This window comes from Peromyscus maniculatus, chromosome 12 (genome assembly GCF_049852395.1).
Source record: "Peromyscus maniculatus bairdii isolate BWxNUB_F1_BW_parent chromosome 12, HU_Pman_BW_mat_3.1, whole genome shotgun sequence".
NCBI classification, from domain to species: Eukaryota; Metazoa; Chordata; class Mammalia; order Rodentia; family Cricetidae; genus Peromyscus; species Peromyscus maniculatus.
In genome coordinates this window covers 3,022,501-3,038,114 of record NC_134863.1, presented here as the reverse complement: position 1 = coordinate 3,038,114, position 15,614 = coordinate 3,022,501, and the positions used below count along the sequence as shown (strand labels likewise).

Here is a 15,614-nt window from a genome sequence, read left to right as displayed (position 1 = left end):
TAGAGATAGAGTTATAGGCAGTACTTGATGTAGAACTCATATAAGGTTCTCTGCAAGGACAGAAAGCTATCTTAACCAGCCCTTATTTTTCACTTTGATTTAGTAAGTTTTGTAAGTGGGGATTAAACTCACAGCCTCGAGCATGATAGACTTGTATTCTGCCGCTGAGCTACACCCGCTGACCCCGCTGAGAAACCTCACCTTACTATATAGCTTACTGTTAATCACAAGTAAGTGTATTCATATAAATAACTAAGTTTGCCCAAAGCAGAACTGAAACTATTCCCAGAAGCCAACTAAAAAAAGAACAGCATTAGTAAGCAGAAAAAAATACCTAAAAATGCTCTGAAAAGATGGGATTAAGCTGTAAACTGGAACTAATTTCCTCCTTGAAGCTGGTTAATATGATTACCATGCCTGCTTTACCCTTAGTATCATGATCCTGTGAACACCACCCTGGTTCATTATTTTATGTTGACATTGATAAGAGTCATTAATACTGAATATAAATTCTTACACTGATGCTTAATAAACTGCAAAGGATACAAGTTAGAATATGGCATTTTTAGACAAACTTTGTTTTTGTGTATGTTTGTCTCTCTGTGTGGCCCTGGCCATCCTGGAACTTGCTATATAGACCAGACTGGCCTCGTACTCAAAGATATGCTTGTCTTTGTCTCCTGGGTGATGGGATAGACAAACTTTTATTTAAAATAGAATTAAATTTGCTGTAGTAGAATAAAAACACTCGTTCTAAACCCAAACACATTAGGCAGTTCTATTCAGAATACACATTATTTTTAAATAAAATGATTCTGGTCTGTGAGTGTTCCATGAACCCCCCTCATTGCTCAAATGAAGAGTGTGTGTTGGGGTGGCTGGGTTCTTGTTTTAAAGTTGTAACTTTATCTAATGACTACATCTGTGACATACCATAGGGAATATTGTTGAATAATACAATACAAATTCTGAAAATGACCATAATTTCACTGGGTAATATCAGGTTGAACATGTTCTTTGTGAGTACTCAAAAAGTTCCCAGATTATTAGAAAAACTTACTTATTAACACATTTTCAAATCAAATACTTGTGTACCTCCTGTATGCTTTAAACTGTTCTTTTCTTGAGGAAAGAATATAGTTATGAAACCTAAATTTGACTGGGCATGGTAACAAAATATATAGTTCTACTTAATTCAGAGGCTAAGAAAGGAAGATTGCTGAACCCAAGAGTTCAGGGTCAGCCTGAACAACATAAAATGTCTTTAAAATGTTGTTGTTGTTAGTCTGATGGGTTCAATTCTCTTATTTATCTTTATGTAAATAGCTTTTTCTTTAGAAGAACTTTAGAAGAAGATTAAGGTGTCAGAGGAAGGCGACTTGCAGTTTTCTGATATTTTTTTCAATTGCTGCTTCAATTTACATTTCTAGGGAGGACTTAGATTGACAGTCTTTTTAGCAAAGTGTTGGGTTATATAATTTATGATCATTTATTTGAATTCCAGGCTTTGAAAAAAATCTTGTTTTAATTTATGTCTTTAGTCTGAGATCATTTTTTATTCAGATATTTCTTTACCAGATAATCTTACTTCATATTTTTGGTGCTGGGATCAAACTGGAGCCCATGTGTAACTGGCTCTGCCACTGCCCTGCATGCCCAGCCCTGTTCTGGTACTTTTAGATAAGAATTTATAAACTAATGAAATCATTTTGATTTTTTTCAGTATGGTGATTATATCCCAGGATCAAATTATAGTGTTAGACCTTCTGCAATCTAGACTGATCTAGAGAATATGATTAAAATTTTGGAAGCATGCAGCTTGAAATCATCTGGTTTCTCAGTACTTTTGTAGGCAAAGTGCGGCTGATCTGGATCATAATTTTAGTATTGGTGCTATAATGTGTTTAGTTCTGTCTTTGCTTGCTGTTGCTGTGATAACCACTATGACCCAAAGTAAGTTGGCGAGGAAAGGGTTTATTTCAACCTGCATTTCCAGATAAAGTCAACACTCAGGGAAGCCAGGGCAAGCACTCAAGGCAGGAACTGAAGCAGAGACCACGGAAGAATGCTGCTTACTGGCTTGAGCCCTCTGGCTTGCTCATCTTGTTTTCTTAGAGCCTGGGAATGATGCTCTCAACAGTGGGCTGGGCCCTCCTATATCAATTATTATTCAAGACAGTTCCCCACAGGCATGGCCACAGGAAACCTGATGGAGGCAGTTCCTCTACTGAGGTTATTTCCACCCTGGAGAATCCAGTTTGTGTCATTTTGACAGTAAAAACTAATCAGTATAAGTCATATTTATGATTTATTTAAGTCTTAGGGATAATTTGAATGTTGAAGATGAAATGTGTAAGATCCTTGAGAACTATTTAGGAACCCAAATGTGATTAATATGTCTTCTCAACATCATCATCTTCAGAGCAATAGTCTGTTGAGTGTTGTGTGTAGACAGACTGCTGGGGACAGGAAGCAGGTGACAAAATGAAATGCTTTTCATAAGGACTTAAAAAAAAGACTCAGCACTTTCCCCTGATGCCCAAATGCACTGGACCTTGAACTCACTATGTAAACTTGCCCTCTAACTCACGAAAACCTTCTGTCTCTGCCTACTGAGTGCTGGCATACAGGCCTGAGCCACCACACTTAGCAGCATTCCTAATTCATAGAGGTTCTCTGGCACCTTCATTCTGTCTCAACTACATCTGGTATATCTGATACTAGGAATATATAGTATATATCTGAGGAATTCTGGCAGAAGTTTAGATGGTAAACATGCACGCTGCCTGTGCCCTTCATGCCTGCCATTTTGCAATCTGCCATTTCTGTTGACTGATACTATCATTATCTCAGACAGTGGAATTCTTGTAGTACTTGGTACTGCTTGACCGTAAACACCACAGGCTCCACAGTGGACACAGGATTGAAACAAGTGCTGTACAAAAGGTCTGCATGTTCTCATTTGACAACCCCCATGCAGTGTTTAAAAGTTTTCCTAGTGGATTACAGTCTTTCCCTTTGAGGTCAAAGTGGCATTTGCATGAGAAAGTACTTTCAATCTAGAGTGTTGGAAAAATGTACTAGAGAAAACATTTTTAAATGATTGCCTGGAAAGATCTCCATTAGATTAGGTGTTATGTGTATTGTTTATTTCTTTAAAAAAAATTGACTTCTGTCTATATAGCCTTATTACAATGATTCTTTTAACTTTGTATAAATCATTGAAGTGGTTTTAGTAGACTTTACACCAAGCTTTAAAAAGGTAAATAAGGCAATTCCTTGTAATCTGAAATACAGATAGAAATTTGCTAGACTTTTAAAGAATCCTTTGTATAGTTGGCCGATGGTATTTATGGATCTGTAGCTCTGGTTAGAAAGTGTAGCAGTGGACCCTCAGCTAGAGTAGCTGTCAGTACCATGGATGGAAAGAAACTCCTTCAGATTGCTATATTCTGAACTGTGTAAGCAAGAGTTTTAAAACAACAGGAGCACCTTTATTCATGTTTTAGCCTTCATTTCACTCTAAGTTGTTTTCTTTTAGATTTATTTATTTTATGTTTATAAGTGTTTTCCCCAGCATGAATATATGTGCACTATATGAATGCCTGGTCCCTGTAAAGGTTAGAAGAGGGTGTCAAATCTACTCAAACTGGAGTTACAGAGGGCTGTGAGTCACCATATAGGTGCTGAGACCCGAACCAGATTTTTTGGAAGAGCAGCCAGTGCTCTTAACCATTGGGCCATCTCTTTAGTCCCCATCTTGGGTTTTATTTTTATTTTATAATGTGCATATTAGTCCATTGATACATTAGATATTTATGTTAAATTTTATACTTAAAGGGATATTCCATTAAGAAGTTTGGAGGGCCAGGTGGTGGTGGCGCATGCCTTTAATCCCAGCACTTGACAAGCAGAGACAGGCAGATCTCTGTGAGTTCGAGGCCAGCCTGGTCTGCAGAATGAGTTCCAGGAAAGGCTCCAAAAGCTACACAGAGAAACCCTGTCTCAGAAAAACAAAACAAAAAAAAGTTTGGAGGACACTGTTCTAGACAGCCTTCCTAGATCCTCTGTGCACCTGCAACAGAAAGGACTATAACCAGACTTGTCAATCACCATTTCCTAAGCAGCTTTCCTTTTTGCTATTCAGTAGAGACAGTTTAATAAAATTATATGCAGTGCTTGCAGAAGGTGCATATTGATCCTAATAATGAATGGGCATTCACCATGTTCTCTGAAGCTTTGGGAAAAGTGCTAAAGAACATCACAAGGACATTCAGTTATATACTTTTAAAAAATATGTTGACAGTAATCCACAAGGGCCAGGACACCTAGTCACGTTTGATCCTTTATGGCTCTCAAGACTGATATAGATGGTATGGCTGAAGGAATTGTGAACCTAGGAAGGAAATGAGCAGGGGCCACAGTATGAGTCACATATACTATGTCGAGTTCCAGTGATTCGACAGCCATATTAGAAGGATTTTGAATTTAATTTTCAAATTCATTTTAAAAAATTCCATTTTGCTGCTGGTAACTCTAAACTTCTAGTGTTCTAAACCCGAGTCTTGGGGCTACAGAGAGGACTCAGTGGTTGAGAGAATTTGCTGCTGTTTTGTAGGGTTCAGATGTGGTTCCCAGCACCCACGTGGCTGCTCACGACTGTCTGTAACTCCAGTTCCAGTGGATCTCACATGCTCCTCTGGCTCCATGGATACCAGACACACTTAAGGCTCACATGAATGCATGCAATCACTTGTACATATTGGAAAAAAAAAACTTTAAACGTTCGTCTTAGCCACCTGTATACTATCCCATGTTGAGGACAGCAATGAGTTATATTTCAGTAGCAGTGAACTTGCTTACTTATGTGAGACCGTTCTGATTTTAAGCAGTGATTAATGTGCAATCAGAAATGTTGCATGTCAGTACTATATGAGCTGTGTAATCCTAAGCGCACTACCAGCCATGGAAACAAACCTTCATTTCAGCATTGCTGTTATGGGTAGAAATATATAGAGAAATTGACGGGATAGTAATAAGGACATTTCAGGTATTTTTATAATTTATTCTGTAGCCATCCATCCAGTGAGCCTCAGCTGATAGAAATGTGCTGGGTGTGTTGTTCAAAGTTGGCTTCTTTTTATCCTTGACATATTTGCCCTACAAAGATGGTAACTTGGAATATGTTATCTAGATGTTCACTGAATGTGGTTTTACTAATTTTCTTCCTTTGGAAATTTATTACTGTACCATAGTACTGATATGTCAAAAGAAACTATGATTAACAATACCATTATCTCAGGAGGGATTGGAGACATAAGTTTGCTAACTGGTTACGTTTTGGATTTATTTTCTTTCACCTTCTTACTGAAGCCTTTAAGAATTTTGTAGCAGAGCCACTGAGGTGGACTAGCAGGGAAAAGCACTTTCATACAAGCCCTAGGACCCAAGATCTGTCTCTGGGACTCACATGATGGAAGAAGACAATCAGCACACACACACACACACACACATACACACACACACACACACACACACACATACACACACACACACACACACACACACACACACACTAAATAAATAAATGTGAAGGTGTTTTTGGTGGCCAGTACAAAAGACCTTAGTGGCTGCTGTTAACCCAGCTGGCTGTGCATTGGGCTCCTGGGGAAGGGAGAGAATATTTAGGAGAAATTTGGAGCAATTTTGGCCAATAAAACCCAGAGAAATGAAAGCCTTCTCGTTCCTGTCCCGAATCAGTACGATTGGCAGTAATTTACCCTTTGTTTCGCCTGCCGAGGGCAAAACCTACATTTTATTTTCTTAAAGCCCTAGAGGAGGCTTTTCTGGGACCTGTGTCCTTATTTCAGAGTTGGATTAAATAATAGGTTCCTGTGGAAATTTCTGCAGATAAACTTTTTTTTTTGTCCTTCGCAAAACCAAAGTGACTGTTGGGAACATGTTTGTGGTACAGAAGGGCACGAGATAGGAGTGGAGAGGTAAACGGGACCGAGTCTACAGCCTCCTGTAGAGTGTGGGTCCACGTGTCCTGATCAGCCAGAGGGTCTGTCAGCTATGTGTTGAGGCACAGTGGCAGCCTGCACCATGGAGACGTGCAACCCTGATCGAGTCCCTCACTATAAGGCCTAAAATTTCTCTCCTTTTGCTGCCTGATGAAACTCTGCATATCCCCCCAGACACTCCTCCGGCTTCAGTGGTGGTCCATTAGCCAGACAGGGAACAAAAGCAAGAAGGAGGAATGGAGGTTGGGATATACGTCCTTGTGGAGTGACTGTCTACAGTCCCCATACCTGTGAGCTGTCCAGAGGGGACAAAAAAAATCCAACCACCTTTCAGAGAAGTAGCATGAACAGTGGGATTTCTGATCAGATTAAGCACATAGGATTTAGGAAGCAGGCAGGCTGGCTGGCTAAAGTTGAGAAGCCTAAATAGATGGCAGACTAGATTCTAGTTATAATTTTTTTTATTGTGATGACCCCATTTTAAACCTTTTACATTTTAATAATTTTGTTATGATAATACTATAATTTAATGATTTTTGTTGTGATAATTCCACTTTAAACTTTTTACTTTACTTTTTTATTGAAGGTATTTTTTTCATACAGTATATTCTGATCATGATTTTCCTCTTTCATCTCCACTTACCCAGCTCCACACATTCTTTCTCTCTCTCTTTAGAAACCAGGTAAGTCAATAAAAGAACAAACAAACCAGAATAAAACAAAGCAAACAGAGAAGAGAAAAAACAAAAACAAAATGCATGAGAAACACATATACATATAGACAGAGAGAGAGAGAGAGAGGGAGAGGAAGAGGGAGAGAGAGAGAGAGAGAGAGAGAGAGGAGAGAGAGAGGAGAGAATAAGGGAGGAGAGGCACAAAATCAGAAACCATAATAAATAATCAAAAGCATTATGAGATAAACATCTCCAAGAATAGCACTGAATTCAGTTTTTGTGTTGACTGTCTACTGCTGATATGGGAGCTCCCTTAAGTATATACAAAATGAGACTTTTCTTTGTGAGCAGTTGTCAACGGGCGTAGGTTCTGGGTTAAGATGGCAGTTGTGTCCACTTCCTCATTCAGCACTGGGACTCCTTTTGGATTGGGTCTGTGAATGCTGTGTCGGTCCTGCTGTGTCTGAAAGATAGTTTCCTTGATTTCTCCTAGTCCCTCTGGCTCTCATAACTTTCAGTCTCTTCTTCCAACTTTTCCCTGAGCCATGAAGGGAGGGATTTAATAGAGACATCCCATGTAGGATTGAGTGTTCCAAGGTCTCTTAGTCTCTGCATGTGTACACTTGTGGGTCTCTGTTAGTTCCCATCTACTGCAGGAGGAAGCTTCCCTGATGATGGCTGAGGAGGTACTTATCTATGGGTAAGCAGAATGTCCGTAGGAGTCATTTATTGATTTTTTTTTCCTTTAGCAGAACAGTAGTTAGTTTTCCCCTCGGCGCATGACCTATCTATCTCAGCAATGATAGGCGTGGGTTCAATGTCATGGAGTGGGCCTTCAATCCAATCAGATAGTGGTTGGCTACTGCCACTGTTGGCACTGGTATACCATGCAGGCAGGTCACTATTGTAGATTTCAGAGTTTGTAGCTGGGTTGGTGTTTACATTTCTCCTCAGATAGTGTATATCGTACCTTCAAGTACCATGAACAGTAGTCAGTAGGGGTGAAGGCTCTAGGTAGGTCCCAGCTTCACTTGTCTATGTTCAGTGAGTTATATAGGTGTTGTCTTTAGCAATAGAGCCTTATCATCAGCCCGTGGAGGGCCACCAGTAGCCTTGGCAATAGCCTGAGTGTTTGGGGGTTTTCCCTTTGGCCAACAACTCAATTAGAGGGAATCCATTCCTGACACTGTAGGTTTCATTTGGTGGTAAGAGAGATCTAGTTGGGGCTTTGTTTCCTCTCTTATTTATTTTTTTATTCCATTTAGATTTCTTTCATACATGTATATATTTTAAGAAGCTTCTACTGCAGTAGGTTTCCATGTAACTCCTCAAATGCCCCCTTACTGTTAACTATCCTTTCCTGAATTCCTCCCTCTTTCTCACCTCACCTCCTCACCTTCCCTTAAACTATATATTCTGTTTTTCCGACCTTGGTACCTGTCCCACCAGTTCCTATGCTATCCCTAACCTCTGTAGTTCTGTGGATTGTAGTGTGCCTACCAAAGACTTAACAGCTAGCACCACGTATAAGTGAATACTTATCATGTTCGTCTTTTTGGGTCTGGATTGCCACACTCAGAACGATTTTTTCTAGTTCCAACTATTTATTTAGGAATTTCATGATTTTATATATCTAACAGCTGAGTAATACTCCTTTGTGTAATTGTACTTCATTTTTTTATTCGTTCATTCTCTTGGACATCTAGGCTTTTTTTTCCCCGATTTCTGGCTATTAAAAATAGGGTACAAATGAACATGGATAAGCAAATATCTCTGGAGTAGGATGAAGTAACCTTTGGATATATGCCCAAGAGTGGTATAGCTGCTTCTTGAATGAGATCTCTTTCCAGCTTTCTGAGGAACTGCCGCATTGACTTTCCATAGTGGCTGTACAAGCTTGCACTCCCACCAGCAGTGAATGCGTGTTCCCCTTACCCCACATCCTCACAAGCATAAGCTGTCATTTGTTTTTTTCATCTTGGCCATTCTTACTGATGTAAGATGAAACCTCAGCGCAGTTTGGTTTGTGTCTTCCTGATGACTAGGGATGCTGACCATCCTCAAGTGGTTTTAGTCAGTTGTGTTTAATCTTTGGAAAACTTTCTGTTTAGTCCTGTAGCCCCTTTTAACTCTCTTGATGTCCAGTTTTTGTTGTTGTTAATTCTTTATATATTTTAGATATTAACCCCCTATTAGATGTGTAATTAGTAAGATCTTTTTCCATTCTGTAGTCTGTCACTTTGTTTGATGATACACAGGAACTTTTCAGTTTCATGAGGTCCCATTTATTGTTGTTCTTAGTGCCTGTGCATTTGGTATCCTTTAGAAAGTCTTTTCCTGTGACAATGAATTCAAGACTATTCCCCACTTTCTTTTCTGTTGGATTCAGTGATTTTGGCCTCATGTTGAGGTCCTTAATCCATTTGTAATTTTTTTGTGCAGGGTGATGAATGTGGATCTGTTGGATTCTTCTGCATGCTTTCATTCAGTTTGACCAGCACCATTTGTAGAAGATGCTGCCTTTTTTTTCCCCAAGTGTGAATTTCTAGCTTCTTTGTCAAAAATCACATCTATAGATATGTGGACTTATGTCTGGGTCTTCAACTAAACTCCAGTGATCAATGTGCCTGTTTTTTACTAATACTATGCTGTTTTTATTACTATAGCTCTGTAGTACAGTTTGAGGTCTGGGATGGTGACACCTCCAGCAGTTCTTTTATTATTCGGGATTGTTTTAGCTATCCTGGTTTTCGTGTGTGTTTACATGTGAAGTTGGAAATTGTGCTTTTAAGAGCTATGAAGAATTGTATTGCTAATCTGATGGGGATTGCATTGAATCTGCAGATTGCTTTTGGTAGGATGGCCATTTTTACTATGTTAATGCTAACGATCCATGTGCAAGGGAGATCTTTCCATCTTCTGATATTTTCTTCAATTTCCTTCTCTGGTGTCTTAAATATTTTGTTGTATAAGTCTTTCACTTGCTTGGTTAAAATTATCCCTAGATAATATTTTTGTTTGTGCTTCCCTGATATTGCTCAGTCTGTTGTATACAGGAAAGCTACTGATTTTTATGTGTTAATTTTGTGTCCTGCTACTTTGACAGAGGTGTTTATCAGCTGTAGACATTTCTGGTATAATTTTAGGGTCATTTACATACAAAATCGTATCTGCAAATGAAGATATTTTGACTTCTCCCCTTCCTATTTGTATCCGCTTGATCTCCTTCAGTTGTCTTACTGCTCTAGCTAAGACTTAAGTACTGTATTTAATAAGTGAATGTAGACATCCTGTCTTGTTTCTGATTTTAATGGAAATGGTTTGAGTTTTTCTCCCTTTAAAATGATGCTGGCTGTGGGCTTACTGTAAATTGCTTGCAAGGTGTGTCCCTTGCATGTCTAGTCTCTCCAAGCCTTATCAAAAAGGATGTTGGATTTTGTCAAAGGTCTTTTCTCTATCTAATGAGATGATCATGTGGTTTTTGTTTTTGGTCTATTTAGGTAATAAATGACATTTATCAATTTACATGTGCTGAAAGATCCCTGCATCTCTAGGAAAAAGCCTACTTGATGTGGTCTTGTATTTGGTTTGCAAGTTTGGGGTTTTTGGTTTTTTGTTTTTGAGGGTTTTCCTTGAGAATATTTTTGTATATATCTTAACAAGGGAAATCAGTCTGTAATTTTTGTCTTTGTTGAATCATTTTTGGTTTAGGTATCAGGATAACTGGGGCCTCATTAAAACAATTGGGCAATATTCCTTCTGCTTGTATTTTGTTGCATAATTAGAGTATTGTCGTTAATTCTTTGAAGGTCTGGTAAAATTCTGCATCCATCTGTCCGTGGGCTTTTTTGGTTGGGAGAATTTAATTAGTGCTTCTCTTTCAGTAGGAGTTATGCGCCTTTTTAAATTGTTTATTTGATCTTGTTTTAACTCTAGTATGATGTATAGATCAAGAAATTTGTGCATTTCTTTTAGGTTTTCCAGTTTGGTAAAGTACAGATTTATCGTATGTCCTTATGATTCTCTGGATTTTTTTCAGTGTCTGTTTTGATGTCCCTTTTTGTCTCTAATTTTATTAATTTGGATCTTTGTTTTTTAGAAAATGTGGCCAAGGTTTATCAATTTTATTGGTTTTTCTCAACAAACCAGCTCTTTGTCTCATTAATTCTTTGTATTTTTTATTTGTTACTGTTTTTTCTATGTTAATGATTTCAGCCCTGAGTTAGATTATTTCTAGCCTTCTACTTTGGGGTGTTATTTCTTCTGTTTCTTTTTTTTTTCTTTTTTATCTGGGTCTTTCAGGTGTGCTATTGAGTTGCTAATATAAAGTCTTCCTGAGATTTTAGTGCAGGTACTGGGTGCTCTGACCTTGCACTTAGAACCACCTTCCTGTGTCCTGTCAGTTTGAATATATGTTCTGTTTCATACTGTCTTGACCTATTTTTAATTCAGTAGTGAGTTACTCAGTTTCCACGAGTTTGTATACTCTCTCTTTTCTGTTGTCATTAATATTCAGCCTTAATCTGTGGTGGTCAGATAGGATGCAGGAGTTATTTTAATGTTCTTATGTCAATTGAGACTCCCTTTGTGTCCAAGTATGTGGTCAGTTTTGGAGAATGTTCTGTGAATTGCTGATAAGAAGGTATATTTCTTTCTTCTTTTCTTTCTTTCTCTCTTTCTTTCTTCCTTCCTTCCTTTCTTTCTTTCTTTCGTTCTTTTTCTCTTCCTTCCTTCCTTCCTTCCTTCCTTCCTTCCTTCCTTCCTTCCTTCCTTCCTTTTTTTTTTTTTGAGTGAAATGTTTTGTAAATATTGCCAGTTCCATTTGTTTTATGATGTTATTTAACTCTAGCATTTATCTGTTCATTTTTTTTTGTCTGGATGACCTGTCCATTGGGCAGAGTTGTGTCATCCACTATCAGTGTGTGAGGGTCAATGTGACTTTAGGTGTAGTTGTGTTCCTTTTATAAACTTGGATGTCATAGTGTTTGGTGCATAGATGTGTAGAATTGCATTATCCTCTTGATGAATTTTTCTTTTGACATGTATATAATGCCCTTCCCTATCTGTTATGATTAGTTTTGGTTTGAACTCTATTTTGTAGATATTAAAATAATATACCTGCTGCTTCTTCCATCCATTCACTTGGAATATTGTTTTTCTATCCTTTTATCCTGAGGTGATGGTAAGGAATGTTTCTTGGATGCAGCAGGGTGATGAATGGATCCGGTATCTTAATCCAGCCTGTCAGTCTGTCTTTTTATTGGGGAATTGAATCCATTGATGTTGAGAGTTATCAATGAGCACTGTTTATGAATTCCTGTTATTTTGTTGTTGAGGTATAGCTTTATTTTCCCCTTCTTGATATTCTGGTCTGGGTTATTTGTTCCTTGTTTCTTCTTGAGTGTGGTTAGCCTCTTCAGGTTGAAGCTTTCCTTCTTGTGCCTTCTGTAAGCAGACTTAATGCTCAAATTTATTTATAGTGGGTTCCCAGGAAGTGCCTGCTGTAGTTGGGGGCTGGGATAAACCAGGGAATTTGCAGGGAGGGAAGGTGGAGAGGAGGATCTGTATGATCATTGGAGATGGGGGTGGGGAGTGGGGCCTCGGCAGGTGGTCTGCTGCAGTTAGGGGTGAGACTGGAGACTGGATGGGGAGAAGGATGGGATAGAAGATCTTCAGTTAGCCTGTCTGCCTCCCTGGTCAGTGTGGCTGCTGTTAGCCCGCCCGCCTCCCTGGCTGGCAGCATGGCCGCAGTTTTAACTGAACATACAAACTAGAGAGGCAATAAACTATGTTTTTATTACCCATTTAAAATAAAAGAATAGAGACTCAAGGGTAAGTTCTTTTTAAAGATGTATACAAAAACAATTTAGTACAAAAATAAGCAAATAAAGCATGTTTACCTGGCATATGTGTAAATATTTCCAGGCCTCATTTTATTAAGTTTCAAGGACATGAAAAATGGAGATTATTATATCAATTGAATTTTGCACTTTTTAATTGTGTTATTTTTAGCCACTGAGAGAACTGTTTTAATACCAAGCTATTTGGTGTCATTATATTGTTATACAAATACTAATACATACAAAATAGACTGAGTAAAATCATTCTGTGGAAATGGGGATTTCTCCCCACTAAACAACATTTGAAAGTAAGAATTTTACTTCTCAAGTGAAAATCAAGTCTTTCACTGTTTCTACTGCCATTTTTATCTGAACAAGGCTAAATACCAACATCCATGTGGTATACTTTTCCTTTATGCCAAGATGTGTTTATTAATAGGTAAATTATGGAAGCTGGTCTTGTCATTATTACATGAAATTTCCAATTGTATGATGTGCTAGTTTATGTTAGGCAGACAACCTAGTTAACTTTTAAAGTTCCTGCTCAGTAGAATGTGTGCAGAACCAATATCTCCACAGTGCGGGATGAAGGGCCAGTGTCCCATTGCTAAGGCTTCCGAGGAGAATTCCGTGAACACCCGTATTTAGTTAGTGTGGACTGCAGGTGTTCTTCAGATCCTGTTATTTAGAAGGATTCATCTTGTGCTGTCGTCACTCCAGTGTGCAGAAGGGGTTTATGTAAAGAGATAACTAGTTCACATTTTACAGTTTGTTCCAATTTTTAAAATCTCAGAAAGCACACATCCCCAGTGTTCATGTCTGTTGTTGAAGATGAGAAGAACCATGAATGTGCAGACACTGAGTTTCCGCCGTCAGAGCAGCCAGCCGTCTGGTGTTCTGTTTGCTCCTCTTTTGGTTTGCTTTGCAAATTTTATCTTGCTGTTCTTTTTTTCTTTCATTTTTTTTTGTTTGCTCAGTTTTGTTGTTGGAAATGGGGGTCTTACTATGCAGCCCAGATGGCCTGAAACTCATGATTCTCTTGTCTCATCCTCATCACTGAATGTCTTCAAGAATAAGTTGCTTTTATTCTGTGATTTTTAAGAAATAAAGGGTTTCAAACATTAAGATAACCCTTTATGGTATAATTGTGAATGTTGACCATCACATCACTGTGTAAGCGTCCTGGTCTTTCAGGATGCTGCCATGCCTCTCTGTGACCCATCTTCCTGTAAGTTCTGCATTTTCAGGTGTCATGTGGAATCATACATGCTTTGCCTTTTCACTGCTGCTCTCTAGTGTGCTGTGAGTGTTTCTGGTTTGCTCCGTGTTCTTGCTGCGTTTCACCATCGCACAGCTACAACACAGCAGTGTCTGTCCACTTACTAGTTGAAAACTTGGTGAGTGTTCCTGGTTTTTGGTATTTATGAATAATGCCCTAGTTAACATCCATTCTGTGTAGGTCAGTACTCACTAACTTTAGTGACTACCTAGAAGTTGGTGTTACTAGGTTATAATGTGAGTGTGAGTGCATGGCTAACTGGACACGCAACTTGCATGACTAGTATTGAAAAGCCTGGAATTTACTTTGTTTGTTTATATATGTGCATCGTCTACTTGTGGGCATTTGAATTTCCATTTGTTTATTCAGTTAGTTTGATGTGGGAGTTAAAGCCAGGGTCTCAAGCTTTCGAAGCCTACACTCTGCCAGGGAGGTAAAGGCCTCAGCCCAAGTTTGCCTTAGTTCAGCTGTCACTTCCCTGAAAACAATATTTTGGTTTTCTGGCTTTTGTCTATAAAGAAAAAAGTGAATTCAGTTCTTACCTGTTAAATTAACTTGTTTTGTTTTTGTTTTTTGAGGCAGGATTTCTCTCTGTAGCCCTGGCTGCCCTGGAATTTGCTCTGTAGACCAGGTTGGCCTTGAACTCAGAGATCTTCCAGCCTCTGCCTCCAGAGTTCTGGGACAAAAGGCATGTGCCACCGCCGCCCAGCTTAAATTAACTTCTTAAAGCTTGCCATTTTATTTGTATGAATAGCCAAACTTTTTTAAACCCCCCTTCTGTTGTCAGTAAAAGTGATAAATGCTTCCCTTATAGTAAGGGTCGATGAACTGTCCCATGGAGAGAGCTTAAGACAGCACCTGGTACAAAGCAAATATTAGCTACTTACAAAAAAGAAAAAGATGTGTTTGAAAAGAAAACCTGAGGCTATAACTTAAATATTGCTGTGGAGGCTTAGGAGGTGTCGATGTTAGGACATTTGGGAGACAGAGAAGCATTTGGCTTTCACACTGATGAAACTTGCCCGGGCTAAGTGGTCTTAGAATCATATCTGAATGATTCCCTGTTTCAATACACATGAGTAGAGTCTGCACTGGAAACAAGGACAGTTCAGACTTCTCTTTGGCTTCTTTTATTCGTTAGAAAAACATATACATGCAAGCAACACTAAAAGGATGCAGCAGGTTGCATTTATATACCTAGGCATTGTTTATTATACGTACAATATTGAAAAAAGGGGCATCTGAGGCATGTGGAATGGGCTGGAGGGAAGAGGGCGAAGGAAATGATGTGGTTATATTTTAAAGAAAAAGAGCATGAATTTAAACATATATTAAAAATTTGCCATCTGCAGAAAATAAAACTTACCCCTTAAATACAAACAACGTGTGTGTGTGTGTGTGTGTGTGTGTGTGTGTGTTGCCGACAGTTGAACCTAGGGCTGTAACATGCTAAACATACGCTGTACCCTCTAGCCACATCTCCACCATGGAAAACATACCTGTAAGTAATTATAGCTCATATTGAAATGATTGATGTGCAGTTCCCGTCAAGCAAGCCCAGTTCCTAAGAGTCTCTTGAGAATGAGTCCCCTGAAAGGGGACAAAATCCCGGAACCTCGTGCTTGATGTTGTGTTCCTGTGGGCACTTGGGAGGTGCACAGTTGTTTTGCTGCGGGGCTGTTGGTTGGCTCGCCAGTTGTGTTCCTGCGGGCTGTTGGAGGGGCAGGGCGGGGACTCAGTTGTGTTCCTGCGAAGGGGGGTGGGGGGACTCAGTTGTGTTCCTGCGAAGAACTGTTGG

The 15,614-nt window shown here is 39.0% G+C and overlaps 1 protein-coding gene across 11 annotated transcripts in view; it reads left to right on the top strand.

Annotated features, from left to right (window-relative positions):
* The window catches only part of Fgd4 (FYVE, RhoGEF and PH domain containing 4), a 197,719-nt gene that overhangs the window by 52,621 nt on the left and 129,484 nt on the right, over window positions 1-15,614 (top strand). The gene's annotated exons all lie outside the window — the stretch shown is intronic.